The following is a 13164-nucleotide window of genomic DNA, read 5'->3' on the forward strand; positions in this document are numbered from 1 at the left end:
CAACCAGAATAAGTATCCACTCCAGGAAGGATAAACTGTTGTCCTTTCCATGAAGGAAGTGGTCCATGGGGTTGTGGAATCTCTCTCTGCATCTAAGGAAAGCAGCTGAGGCCCATCATGTGTCTCAGGGGTGTCCCTGCAGGGAAGCCCAGAGAGGCCCTTGTGTGAAGGAATGGTAGTCATGGACACCTCTCATGGACAGGGGCTAAAACTCTGTGGAACCAGCCTGAGAGAGACGTGTGTTGCAGTCCACAGAGCTGAAAGGAGTTAGAGAACTGTAGAGTGTTTTGACATCAGAGATGGAGATGCAGATTTGGAGTTTGTCATCTGGTTCTTGGACTGCTTTGGCCCAGTATTTCCTCACTGTGTTCCCTTTCTCCCTTTTGGAATGGGAATGTATATCCTGTGCCACTGTATGTTGGAAGTACATGATCTGCTTTTTTATTTACATTAACAAGGAATTGCAGTTAAGAGATTGTCATGAGTCGCAGAAGAGACTTTGAACTTTGGACTTTTAGACAGTGTTGAGACTGTTATAGACTATGGGGACTGTTAGAGTTGGACTGAATGCATATTGAATTATGATATTACTACAAGGCTATGGGGGCCAAGGAGTGGAAATTTGGTGGTTTGAATAAAAATGTCCCCATAGGCTCATGAATTTGGATGCTTGGTCATCAGGGAATGAATGGCATCACTAAGAAGGAACAGGAGGTGTGGAGTCAGAGTGGCCTTGTTCAAGGACATGTGTCACTGGTGGTGGCCTTTGGTTTTCAAAAGCCCAAGCCAGACTTAGTGCCTCTCTCTCTTCCTGCTGCCTGATGATCTGGATGTGGAGCTCCCAGAAGCTTCTCCAGAACCATGTCTGGCTCCATGTTGCCAAGGTCTCCATCATGATGATAATGGACTAAACCTCTGAAACTAAGCAAACACCAATTCAATTCTCTTTTATAAGATTTGCCAGTTCATGGTGTCTCTTCACAGGAATAGAATACTGACTAAGATAGTTCTTATTTATTTCATACCTGGAAACATCATGATAATCCAGTACCAAAAGTCCATGTGAGTCATGCCACCATAAAATTAACTTTGCCTGTGCTGACCATTACAGTAACTATGATACATTGTCTTTAGCAATTCCATGCTGCCATTGGCCCCTAATACCTTTGCACCCAAGTAAACTCACTGCGTTTAATTCGTCCAACTGAGCAGCAGCATCTCGAGTCCTGAGGTCTGGCTCAAGGAAAAGGGTGACAACAAGACTCTGGAATCGTGCTGGTGACCTCTCACTATTTTGTGTCTTACAGGGTCAGTGAGGAGCATGTCTTCTGGGCCTTCCCATGGTGGAGGATTAGGTTTTACACAGCACACCCACGCTAGCATTGAAAATTCCCTGAGCCTTAGAATCCCTTCATCATCACTAAGCCAAGGTGTACCAGGCATCTCGAAGTCTTTATCAGGAAGCCATCTTTTGACAAATGCCTTAGCCAACAATTCAAACAGACATTTGAGACTTTTATTAACTGGGAGAGCTTCCATATTAAATCTAGAATCTGCACTTAGAGGGCCATATTAATAAACTCAGTCTGACCCAGTTTTAATGTTCTTTCCACCATTATCCCACACCCTAAAATCCATTCCCACATACTCCCCAACTTCTGCTGGAATGAATTAGCAAACCCATTAACTCTTTAGCAGTGCAGTGCCCCTCTCTGGCACTAAACGACTATCTTCTACCTTCCCCAAAACTCCTGCTCTGTCTGCAGTCTCGTGAAAGGTCTGCAGGCAGCTATTGGTGGTTCTGAGGGAAATCAGGATTGTCTCCCTGGTATTTCCTTCAGAGAAAGTCACTGCTGGCTTAACAAACACTGAAGGAATAATTTGTTCATCAAAGGTGTATTCAGGAGGTGGGGCTGAGGGTAGAGACATTACCTCCACAGGTGAGATAAACCCGGAGAATCTGAGAATCAAACTTCTCTTCTTCAATAGGGTCCTGCCACAAATCCTCATCCCAAGTTACAGGAGCTCATTATTTACCAACTAACGCCCTTTCTTTAACTGCTGATGCTCTTCATGGCTGGGACTTGAATTTTTGCTGTCATTCAGCCAATCTTCTAATGAGGGCTTCTGCTTGATTTTCTGCAACGTGAGCTCTGTTGCTTCTGGAGAGAAGATTCTCTTCCAGGTCACACTTAGAAACCTTTACACTATTTATTCCCATCTGGAGCATGTCAATTTTATTACTGTGTTAACTGTTGTCATTCACTGTATTCTGAGTGTCTTAGTTTGAGTTTTTATTGCTGAGTAGAGACACCATGACCACGGCAACTCTTATAAGTAAATATTTAATTGAGGTGGCTCCCTTACAATTTTGGAGGTTCAGTCCATTATCATGGCAGGAAGCATGGCAGCAGCAGGCAGATGTGGTGCTGGGCCTGAACATCCTACATCTTGCACGCAACAGGAATTTGACCTTCACACTGAGGGAAGCTTGAACAAAAGAGACCTCAAATCCAGCCCCACAGTGCCACACTTTCTCCAACAAAGCCCCAACTCCTAATTGCACCACCCCCTTTGGGGGCCATTTTATTTCAAACCACCACACTAAGACACTAGAAGTTGGTAGATTTTACCATAGAGCTCATCCCTCTCCTCAGTTTAATCCACAGATGCTAAGAGTAACAGACCAGCATCATCATTTTCCTTATTACGGTTCCCTGTGTCCACACACTGCCATGGTACATTGCTTTAGTGAGTAAATCACAGTGAGAGGAACTGTAATGAATAATAAAGCAGAATAATGATGACAGTGTATTAGAAGTTACATAACCTGTGACCTCTTATTCTCTCTCTGACCTTCACTCACAGTCCATGAGCTGATGAGATGAGGGAGATGTATGTCACAGGCCTGTGGAGCCCTGGGTCTGATAACTGAGTTAGGTCCTGAGTTCCTCAGGCCTGTGCAGGGTGGACACTGGGCAGAGGAGATTCTCATGGCAGAGGTACACACTGGGGATTTGAGGTTTCATCCCTGTTCAGTAGAGCGGAGAAACATTAAATTTATTATTATTTTGTTGTTACTCTGGATTTTGAGTTGATGTCTTCAAATCCCAGCCACACATAACAGAAGTGGAAAGTGAAAGCAGAGGTGAGAGAGTCACATATAACACGGAGTCAAAAGTCCTTGAGCAGAGCTGTGAAAACTCCAGTCACCTCCCGATGCAGGAGTCCACGGCAGCCTCACACCATCACCAGGACTCCGACACACCCGTTTCCGTGAATATTCATTTTAGGTGCTCTGTGTATTTTCCCTGGAAGCTCCATGCTCTTAGGTTTCATCCTGACTAACCTGAGGAGACAGTTGTCCTTAGGCGGCTCAGAGACACCGGGACAAACATCGCTCCGTCCCGCAGCACAGGGTCCAGCAAAGTCTCAGTCCCCAGGCGGTGAGGTCTGGGGTGGGAGCCCAGGGCTGGGGATCCCCAGGTCCCCAGTTTCACTTCTCCAGCTCCTGACCTGGGTCGGGTCCTTCTGCCCGGACACTGATGACAAGGTTCCTGTTCTCATCACCATTGGTGGCCGAGATCGCGGAGAACCAATCAGCGTCGCCGCGGTCACGGGTTATAAAGTTAACGCGGAACTCAGAGGCCCCAGATCCGAGATGGGGGCGATGGCCCCGCGCACGCTGCTCCTGCTGCTGGCCGCCGCCCTGGCCCCGACCCGGACCCGCGCGGGTGAGTGCGGGGTGGGAGGGACACGACCCTGCGGGGAGGGCGGGGGCGGCCCCGGGGAAGCCGCGGCCCCGCGTCGCCCAGCCAGACCCTCCCGCCCGTCTCCACCCGCGTCCCGAGCCCCGCGCCCCGCTCCCCTCCCGGCCCCGCACCCGCCCCGGTCCCGGAGGAGGGTCGGGGTCTCACCGCGCGCCGCCCCCAGGCTCGCACTCGCTGCGGTATTTCAACACCATCGTGTCCCAGCCCGGCCGCGGGGAGCCCCGGTACATGGAAGTCGGCTACGTGGACGACACGCAGTTCGTGCGCTTCGACGGCGACGCGGAGACTCCGAGGATGGAACCGCGGGCGCCGTGGGTGGAGCAGGAGGGGCCGGAGTACTGGGAGAGGAACACACGGAACGCCAAAGGACCAACAGGTAGCAGACTTACCGATGGAACCTGAGGACCCTCTCGGGCTACCTACAACCAGAGCGAGGGCGGTGGAGTGAACCGCGGGTGGAGGTCACGACCCCTCCAACGTCCCTACGTCGGGTTCCGGAGTCGCCCCCGGGTTCCCGGGGTCCGAGGTTTCGGGGAGGAGAGTCGGGGCCCGGGACTTCGGTTTTCCCTTTCGGGTTTGGAGGGAGTCCCGCGGGTGGGCGGGGCTGACGGGGTGGGCGGGGCTGACGGGGTGGGCGGGGCTGACGGGGTGGGCGGGGCTGACCGCGGGGTCCCCGCAGGCTCTCACACCATCCAGTCGATGTCGCTGTGACGTGGGGTCGGACGGGCGCCTCCTCCGCGGGTACAGTCAGTTCGCCTACGACGGCCGCGATTACCTCGCCCTGAATGCCGACCTGACGACGTGGATGGCGGCGGACACGGCGGCGCAGATCACCCGGCGCAAGTGGGAGCAGGCTGGTGAGGCAGAGAGACGGAGGGCCTACCTGGAGGCACGTGCGTGGAGTGGCTGCGCAGATACCTGGAGATCGGGAAGGACACGCTGCAGCGCACAGGTGGCAGGGCAAGGGCAGCTCCTCCCTCTGCCTCGGGCTGGGCTCAGTCCAGAGGAAGAAGAAAGCCCTCAGCTGGGTCATGCCCTGTCTCAGGGCAGACAGTGTCCCTGGGTCTCCTGCAGCCTCTGTCAGCCATGGCCGCTCCAGGCCGGGGTCTCTGCCCACACCAGGGTCTGTGGGAAACTGAGTCTGTCGTCTGAGTGTGTCAGCCTTACACAGCAGGACAGGGAGTCTCCTTTACCTGATGGGAGACATGGACGCCCTGGGCTGGTTCACCAGTTTCTAGAACTTGGAAAGAATATGTTCACCCACATTCCTGTGGGTGAGGTTTGCATTCCCTTCCCACTACAATTCTTTCTATTCCTAGAATAGTCACGTGAGCATTTATGGGGAACCCTGGGTGAATACTATTTCTTCCTTACTTTTTTTTTTTTTTTTTAAGTTTTTTATTTTGCGTTAGTCAGTTTTTTTCCCCTCACTGGGGTGATACTGTTTCTCTCCCCCCTTCAGTTATTTGTATCAGTCTCCACAGGAGCCAGGGGAACTGCTAATGTGGATAATTAGGCACATTCAGTGTTTCCTTTAAAACCAGAAGGTTCCTGTGAGCTTAGACTATTTCCTGTCATATTAACATCCAGAGCCTCCTGCTCTCCCTCTGCCCCAACAAGTCCCAGAGTTCCCCAGTGGATTAGGAATTGAACTTCCTCAGAGACAGGGTCTTCTGCAGCTCCAGGACAGGAGTGATGGAAGATCCACACACCCCTGTGAGCACCGCTGTTCCCCAGTGAGTGCTGCACTGGCTCCACAGCACACTTCCAGGGGTCCTGGTGACTATACCTTGTATCTTGTCCCCCAGAGGCAGGGCTTGGGAGTCATTTTTCTCTTGGCAGAATGTCAGAGGTCACCACATGTGTGCTGTACACTTAGGTGATGGCTGTTCACTTGGACAGACATTTAGGCCTGGTCAGCAAGATGGCCACAGTGGTTGTGTCTCAATGGTGGCAGCAGGAGTTGGTGACACCCTTCATGTAGCTCTTGTACCTGATTTCTTTTTCATATGAATTAGTAACATATATAAATTAATTATTTTCATTCCCTCTCTATTCTTTTATACCTAACTAATGTTATAGAACATCACTTGAGGAAGGACCATGTTGACCTACTGGTTCGTGTGGATTCTCTCTCAGCTACTGAGTCCACCAGAAAAATGTGCAGTTCTGTTGATGAGGGACCAGCTCTACCTGAGGTCACTAGTGTGATGACCAGAATTGTCCAAACAGACACAGTTTAGTGTCATATTGGTTTAACTTTGTCTTTGCAGATTTCAGTTTATCTTGTTAAATGTGGGATTTCTTAAATCTTCCACACAGATCCCCCAAAGGCACATGTGACCCGTCATCCTGGCCTGAAGGGAAAGTCACCCTGAGGTGCTGGGGCCCTGGGCTTCTACCCTACTTCATCACCCTGACTGGCAGAGGGATGGGGGAGGAACAGACACAGGAAACGGATCTTATTGAGACCAGACCTTCTGGGGATGGAACCTTCCAGAAGTGGCATCTCTGGTGGTTGCCTTGGGGAGGAGCAGACATACACATGCCATGTGTACCATGAGAGCCTGCCTGAGCCCCTCACCCTGAGATGGGGTAAGGAGGATGTGGGTGCAGAGCTGGGGTCAGGGAAAGCTGGAGCCTTCTGTAGACCCTGAGCAGGGTCAGGGCTGAGAGCTGGGGGTCATGACCCTCACCTTCCCTTCCTGTCCTTCCCTTCCAGAGCCTCCTCAGTCCACTGTCCCCATCGTTGACAATCATTGCTGTCCTGGGTCTCTTGGAGCTGCGGCCATCATTGGAGCTGTGGTGGCTGTTGTGAGGAGGGAGGAGGAGAATCACAGGTAGGAAAGGACAGGGTCTGTTCTCTCTCAGCCCCTTTCAGAAGTGTGCTCTGCCTCATTAAGGGGAACATCCACAGCCCTCATTGCTCCTGTCTCTGACCTGGGTCTGCTGTCAGTTCTGGAACCTTCCTAGGGTCGGGGTCTTTCCCTGTCTCTCACAGCTTTTCTTCTCACAGGTGGAAAAGGAGGGATCTATACTCCAGCTCCAGGTAAGTGTGGGGAGCAGGATTGTCTCTGAGGCCCTTAGGGTGAATCTGGACAAATGGAGGCTTAGTCAGCCAATAATAATAGCTCATCTGGTAAATCTTCTGGGTGCCTTGTTTGTATCTTGATATGAATATATATATGTATGTATTTACCCTAGGCAGGGACAGTGCCCAGAACTCTGATTGTCTCTCCCAGACTGTAAAGGTGACACATCTGGGATCTGATTTTTGGGAGGGGGCCAAGTGACATGATTGGGGTTCAGGGACTCCCAGAATCTCCTCTGAGAGTGAGTGGTGGGTTTTGGGATGTTGTCTTCACAGTGATTGTTCATGGACTCTTGTTTGAGTGTGAAGACAGCTGCCCGGCTCACAGAGTGACAGAGATTGCTCAGGTCTCTCTTGTGTCGTCCTGAGCCCCTCAGTTTCACTCTCAGCAACAAGTCTGATGTTTGCTGTGACCCTGTGGTCTCCATGTGAAGACCTGGGAGCCCAGCCACCCCTGCACACCAGGACCCTGTCCCTGCACTGTTACATTCCCTTCCACAGCCAACCTTCCTGGTCCAGCAGACAGGAGGGGACATCTGCATCCTGTCACCTCCATGCTGCCCTGAGCTGCAGCCCCTGACTCCCCACTGAAAATAAGAATCTGAATGTCACTTGATTGTCCACGTCCTTGATCTGACAGATTGATTGGCGGGTAAATTAAATGATTGAAATACTTAGAGTTTGTGGAGGAAATAAATGGCACCATGGAGAACCTTCCAGAATCTGTGTTCTTTGTGCTGTGTATCTGGTGGACAAGATGAGGCTGCAGGAGCTGAGTGTGATCAGGGCTGTGCCCAGGTGGAGCTCAGTCCATTGTTGACTGTGACATGGTCACTCCTCAGCTCTGTCACCTCCTGGTCTGTTCTCTTCATCACTTGAACCACATGCTGAGAGTCTGTGATCACAGGGACACTGGGAGGACAGAGCCTTGTCCTGTCCCCAGGACTGTGAGCAGCCAGGGCAGCTGTGACAGGTCAGCCTGGGCTCTGACCTGACCATGGCTCTTCACCCCATTTCTCTGTTTATTTCTTGTCTTTTTAGTTTGTGTGGAGGGCTAGACCTGTTCTTGTTCCTGTGAGTGGTGCCTGTCTCATCCCCCTTTGGGGTCCCTGAGTGACAGCATTAAGAGGTGTTTGTCCATCCTTGTCCCCCAGGCCCAACTATCACCCTGACTCAGGAGACTGTGGGCTGAGGACATGAACTTCAGTCTCCTGAGCTCCTGCCTTCTTCCAGGCCCCTCCCTGGAGGTTCTCTCCTTCTTTCCATCTTTCAGACTCTAACCCGGGTTGTAGGATGGCCAGAGAGGAGGGATCCACAGGGTCTCATCTCAGATCTGTCCTGTTGGATCTGTGTCTGCCCAAGGTCCCCTTTCCCTCCATGGCTCTGGGAATCCTCATGCTGCCTCCAACTGAGGTATAAAGATTGATAGGATGAGTCTACTTTAGATTTCAATTCATTTAAAAGACAGGATCGTAAGGACTGCAGCGATTGCTCAGGGGCTGAGAGCACTTGCTGCTCTTGCAGAGGACCCAGGTTCGGATCCCAGCATCCGCACCATGACTCACACCATCCATAACTCCTGTTTCCTGGCTTCCAATGCCTCTGTGGACGCCAGACAGGCACATGGTACAAACACATACAGCCAAGAAAAACACTCACAGACATAAAATTAATGAACCTTTTATAAAATAGATTGTGGGAACACCAGAGATGAAATTCCTTCCCCCTCCAGGTTCCCGCCCTACAGTTTTCTCTTCTAGCTTTGAGACCTCGAGTCAGGAGCTCCAGGAGTTTAACTGAGATGTTTGAAGACCAAGAAGGTGACAATCTCTGTCCACGATGCTGCCATCTTTGTCTTGTGAGGGATGATGACTTCAGTGCCTGGGATCCAGCAGACATTCAGACCCAAGAAATGTTTGATGAATGAATAAAAATATAATTAGGATCATGGATCAAAGACAGAAAGGAAGGTGGAGAGGGAGGGAGGGATTTGCTGAGGGAAAGCTCAGGTGACCCTGACCTCAGTGTGAGGGGACCTGGTGCTGCACTCCACACACCAGCATTTGGCCTGAGGTTGTGTTAATCAAGGGAGCTTCTGTAGAAGAGGGAGGTGAATGTGTGAATTTTCCTCTAGACTGAAACATCCCTGCTGGAGCCAGGAGGAGCTGATGAGGCCCAGGAAACTCAAGAAGCTACAGGTTCAGGAGCTGACACAATGTAGCGCTTCCCTCTCTGGGTTAAACCAGCTGCAGCTCCTGAGGGAGAGGAGACTGCTGAGTGGAGCTGCTGGGAGCTGTGCAGGGGACTGCAGTGATGCAGCTGGGCGAGTGGACATGCACACTGGGGTGGGCACCTCAGTGGTTATCCCCTGAAACACCCATGATCCTGTGAGTGACCAGTGAGCTCAGGGTTCAGCGATCTGACCTGGATGGATGTTTTCCTGGGTGTGCTGTCACTGTCTCCATCTGGGGTGGAGGAAATCCACTCCTCAAGCAGGGGACACAGCTGTGTCAATTGTGATCAGTCCACAGAGTCTGTTCCAGATGTGTGATCTAAGTCCTGTTTCTAAGACACACTGGGAAGTGATACAGAGTTGCTGGTCTCCTGGAGCAAGCACTGTGGTGGGAAGATGCCTGTGACACAGTGTAAGGGAACAAACAAGGACAGGTGTGTCAGGAGGTGGAGGGCAGAAGGGAAGGTGCACCTCTAACTACTGAGTCTTCTCACCTGCCCAGACTGTATGCCACCACCCTAGTTCTGGAGGTGTTGAGGAATCAAACCCATGGCCTGGGGTGTACAAGGTGGGAATTCTATTCACTGAGCAACATTCCCAATGTCTGGGTGGGGGGAATCTCAACGGACAAGGTTTTGTGGTTATTTCAAAGGCTAGTACTAAAGCTTTGGGATAAAGACGTAATCAGAGGCCACAAATTAAAACATAGACATGGAGAGTATAAGAAGCTCTTTGTCCACACAGCTGGGGACCTTCCAGGAGAGCCAGGCCATCTGGAACGTTCTGTGTGTGAGTTGTGTTAATGTTGGTGCTGGAGGACATCAGACCTTCCTGTAGAGTGCACACAGTGCAGATAGATGGGGACTCCTTCTCTTTGATCCGTGTGTACATGGCTCTGACTCTGTGACCCTGAGAACCCAGAGCGTCTCCTGTTCAAACCCTCTCTGCTCAGGGGTGTTGGTGGCTCAGGCCCTGGGTGAGGCCCTAGCCTGCAGAGGAAAGAACCACAGAAGAGTCAGTATAAAAATGAAGATGGTGTCACTTCCAAGGACAATTATGGAGCTGGAGAGATTGCTCCGGGTAGAGAGCGCTCACTGCTCCTGCAGAGGACCTGGGTTAGGTTCCCAGTTCACACCCACCTGGAACTCTAACCCCGCCCCCCAGGGGATACCCTGCCCACTTCTGGTTTCCTGGGACACTGTTTTACATGGTGCAGGGACACACATGCTGTCAAAACACCCAGACACCAGAAATAAATATTTTTTAAAACACACAGACACCAGAAATAAATATTTTTTAAAAGAAAGAAAAATAGGGGGCTGGAGAGATGGCTCAGAGGTTAAGAGCACTGACTGCTCTTCCAGAGGTCCTGAGTTCAATTCCCAGCAACCACATGGTGGATCACAACCATCTTAATGAGATCTGGTGCCCTCTTCTGGCCTGAAGGCATACATGCTGTATACATAAATAAATAAATCTTTAAAAAAGAAAAAGGAAGGAAGGAAGGAAGGAAGGAAGGAAGGAAGAAAGAAAGAGAAAAATGGAGGGAAATGAGAGTTCTCTAAAGAAAGACCCCTGAACAGCATTAGGGTTGTTACTGCAGGGGGTCACCTCCAAGTCCCTCCTACACGACTGCTGTGTTCCCTGCACTAGATGTACACACTGGTCTGAGGGATTCAGCCAGGGAAGGGGAAATTGACATAACTCCCCCTGCAGAGTGGCCCCAGATGCTACTGACCTGTGAAGCCTGTGAGTTCATTTCTGTTGTTTGTTTTTTCTTGTTGTAGCCCTAGTTGGCCTTGAATTCTTGATCCTTCTGTCTCATCTCAGCATGCCAAATGTCGGGATCGTGTGTGTGTGTGTGTGGTTGTGTGTGTTGTGTGTGTGTGTGTGTGTGTGTGTGACCACAACTGACATTGAGTAACAATAATCGGGGGAAGGAGCTTGAGGTGTGATCGGCCTCAGAAGTTCAGTTTCAGCCCGGAGATCACAAGGACTCATACAAACCGCAAAACAGAGGATTCGGGCTGAAGGGAAGATCCCCCTCTGCTTTGGGATGCAGGGGCATAGGCGACACCTCCCTGCCTCCCCAGCAGTCAAAGCTCACAGTGGCTCAGGTGAGCAGGGACCCTGACCAGCTCCCATCCTGGGTCCTGCTGCCCCCTGGCGGCCATTCGCGGCATCGCGGCTTCCCAGGGTCCCGGGACCCGCAGGGCAAAGTTCAATGTCCCATCAGCCTGCAGGCTGCAGAGCCTCCCAGGCTGTCCTCTGCACAGCCCCTCACATCACAGCCTTACCTTCTTTCTCTTTAGCTGTTGACGTTGCCCGGGATTTAACCCAGGGCTTCCTGCATGTTGAGCGCGTCCTAACTGAACCACACCTCAGCCCTCTAACTTAGTTTGATGTAACTCACCCAAAGAAAGGGTCCCCGGTTTCTTTGGGAACACCTTTTATCCCAGCCATCAGGAGGCAGAGGCAGGCGGATCCCTGAGTTCCTGATTCACATAGCAAGTTCCAGCACAGCCAGGGCTATAAGGTGAGACCAGACCACAGGGATCCCCAAGACTGACACCTGGAGAGGGCTGGAGTAGGTGATAAGGTGGGCAAGAGAGAAGTGACCATGAAGGATTCCAGGGCCGGGTCTGGGATGAGCTTGTTCCCCGTCCCCCACCATCACCCCATACTGCCTAGTACTGTGCCGGGTAAACCTCAAAGAACCTAGAAGCCAGAGCGAAGTGTAAACCTGGACTAAGCCCAAGCCCAAAGAAGGGGGAAAATGGAGGAGGACAGGGCAAGGTCCATAAGGACAGCACTGACTCCCCACAAGACGCCTTTCAAACCCAAAGGGGTCGTGACCCACAGGTTGAGAACCACTGCTCTAGAGTGAAGGCACATCCTTGACAAGTTTTTGGGGGTTTTCAAGACAGAGTTTCTCTGAGCAGCACTGGCTGGCCTGGAACTCAGAGCTCACCTGCCTCTGTCTCCCAAGTTTGGACTAAAGGCGTGTGCCACCATCCAGCAACCTTGACCAAGCCATAAAAGCCAGTATGGTTTGTAGACCTGTAATTCCAGCTAATTGGGAGACTGAGGCAGGGGATGGAAAACCTGCTTGGGTTACAGAGTAAGTTCAAGGCCAGCCTGGACCAGGTCTTAAAAGTGAAAGTGCTGGTGGAGAGGTGGCTCAGTGGTTAAGAGCACTGGCTGCTCTTCCAGAGGTCCTGAGTTCAAGTCCCAGCGTCACAGGATGGCTCACAGCCATCTATAATGGGATCTGGTGCCCTTTTCTGTCATGAATGTGTGTGTGCAGCTAGACCACCATATACATGAGATAAATAAATCTTTAAAAAATTTAAAAAAAGTAAAGAGTGGGGAATGTCGTTCAGTGGCAGGAAGCCTGCAGGCAGATGGCAGTCTATAGATTCCTTAGACAATGGGGATCTTTCAGGTGAAGAAGCATCGTTTCCTCCACCCATCACGTTCAGGTCCTTGGCCAGTGGCGTCTTTGAGAAGGTGCACCTAAGGGTCTGGAGTGTTGAAGCCCAGAGAGGGGAAGGAAGGAAGAAACTCTGAGAGCCGCTCTTGATTGAGCAAAAGACCTTTTCATAGGGGTTGCTTAAGCCATCAGAGAAAACAGATATTTACATTAGGATTCACAACAGTAGCAGAAATAATTACGGAGTAGTTATGAAAAACATTTTGTGGTTGGGGTCACCACAACGAGAGGAAATGTATCAAAGGGTCGCAGCATCAGGGAGGTTGAGAATTGTCGCGCCCGCCTCGACCAGCAAGGAAGACGCGATACAGGGATCCTTCTCATTACAGTTTATTCAGACCTTTGATTAATTGCATTGTGTCTCTCTCTCTCTCCGGGCAAGCCTCTCCCAGCACCTAAGTAGGGCTGGGCAACCAACCCCAAGCAGCCACGTGGGCACTGTCCACAGGTTCACGCATATGCCAGCAACACATGAATCCAGCCACAGCCAAATAAGGAGCTGTTTACCCTAAAGAGTGTTTGCCATCAGGAAGGCAGAGGGTAGAAGCCAGAGCCATCTTTAGGGTGCGGCTACACG

At 51.2% G+C, this 13164-nt stretch overlaps 1 pseudogene; it reads left to right on the top strand.

Moving 5' to 3' along the window:
- Positions 1 to 3632: 3632 nt before the first annotated feature.
- On the top strand, positions 3633 to 6747 carry LOC118575630 (annotated as a pseudogene).
- The last annotated feature ends 6417 nt before the right edge of the window (positions 6748 to 13164 follow it).

The sequence above is a fragment of the Onychomys torridus genome, unplaced genomic scaffold, assembly GCF_903995425.1.
Source record: "Onychomys torridus unplaced genomic scaffold, mOncTor1.1, whole genome shotgun sequence".
NCBI lineage: Eukaryota > Metazoa > Chordata > Mammalia > Rodentia > Cricetidae > Onychomys > Onychomys torridus.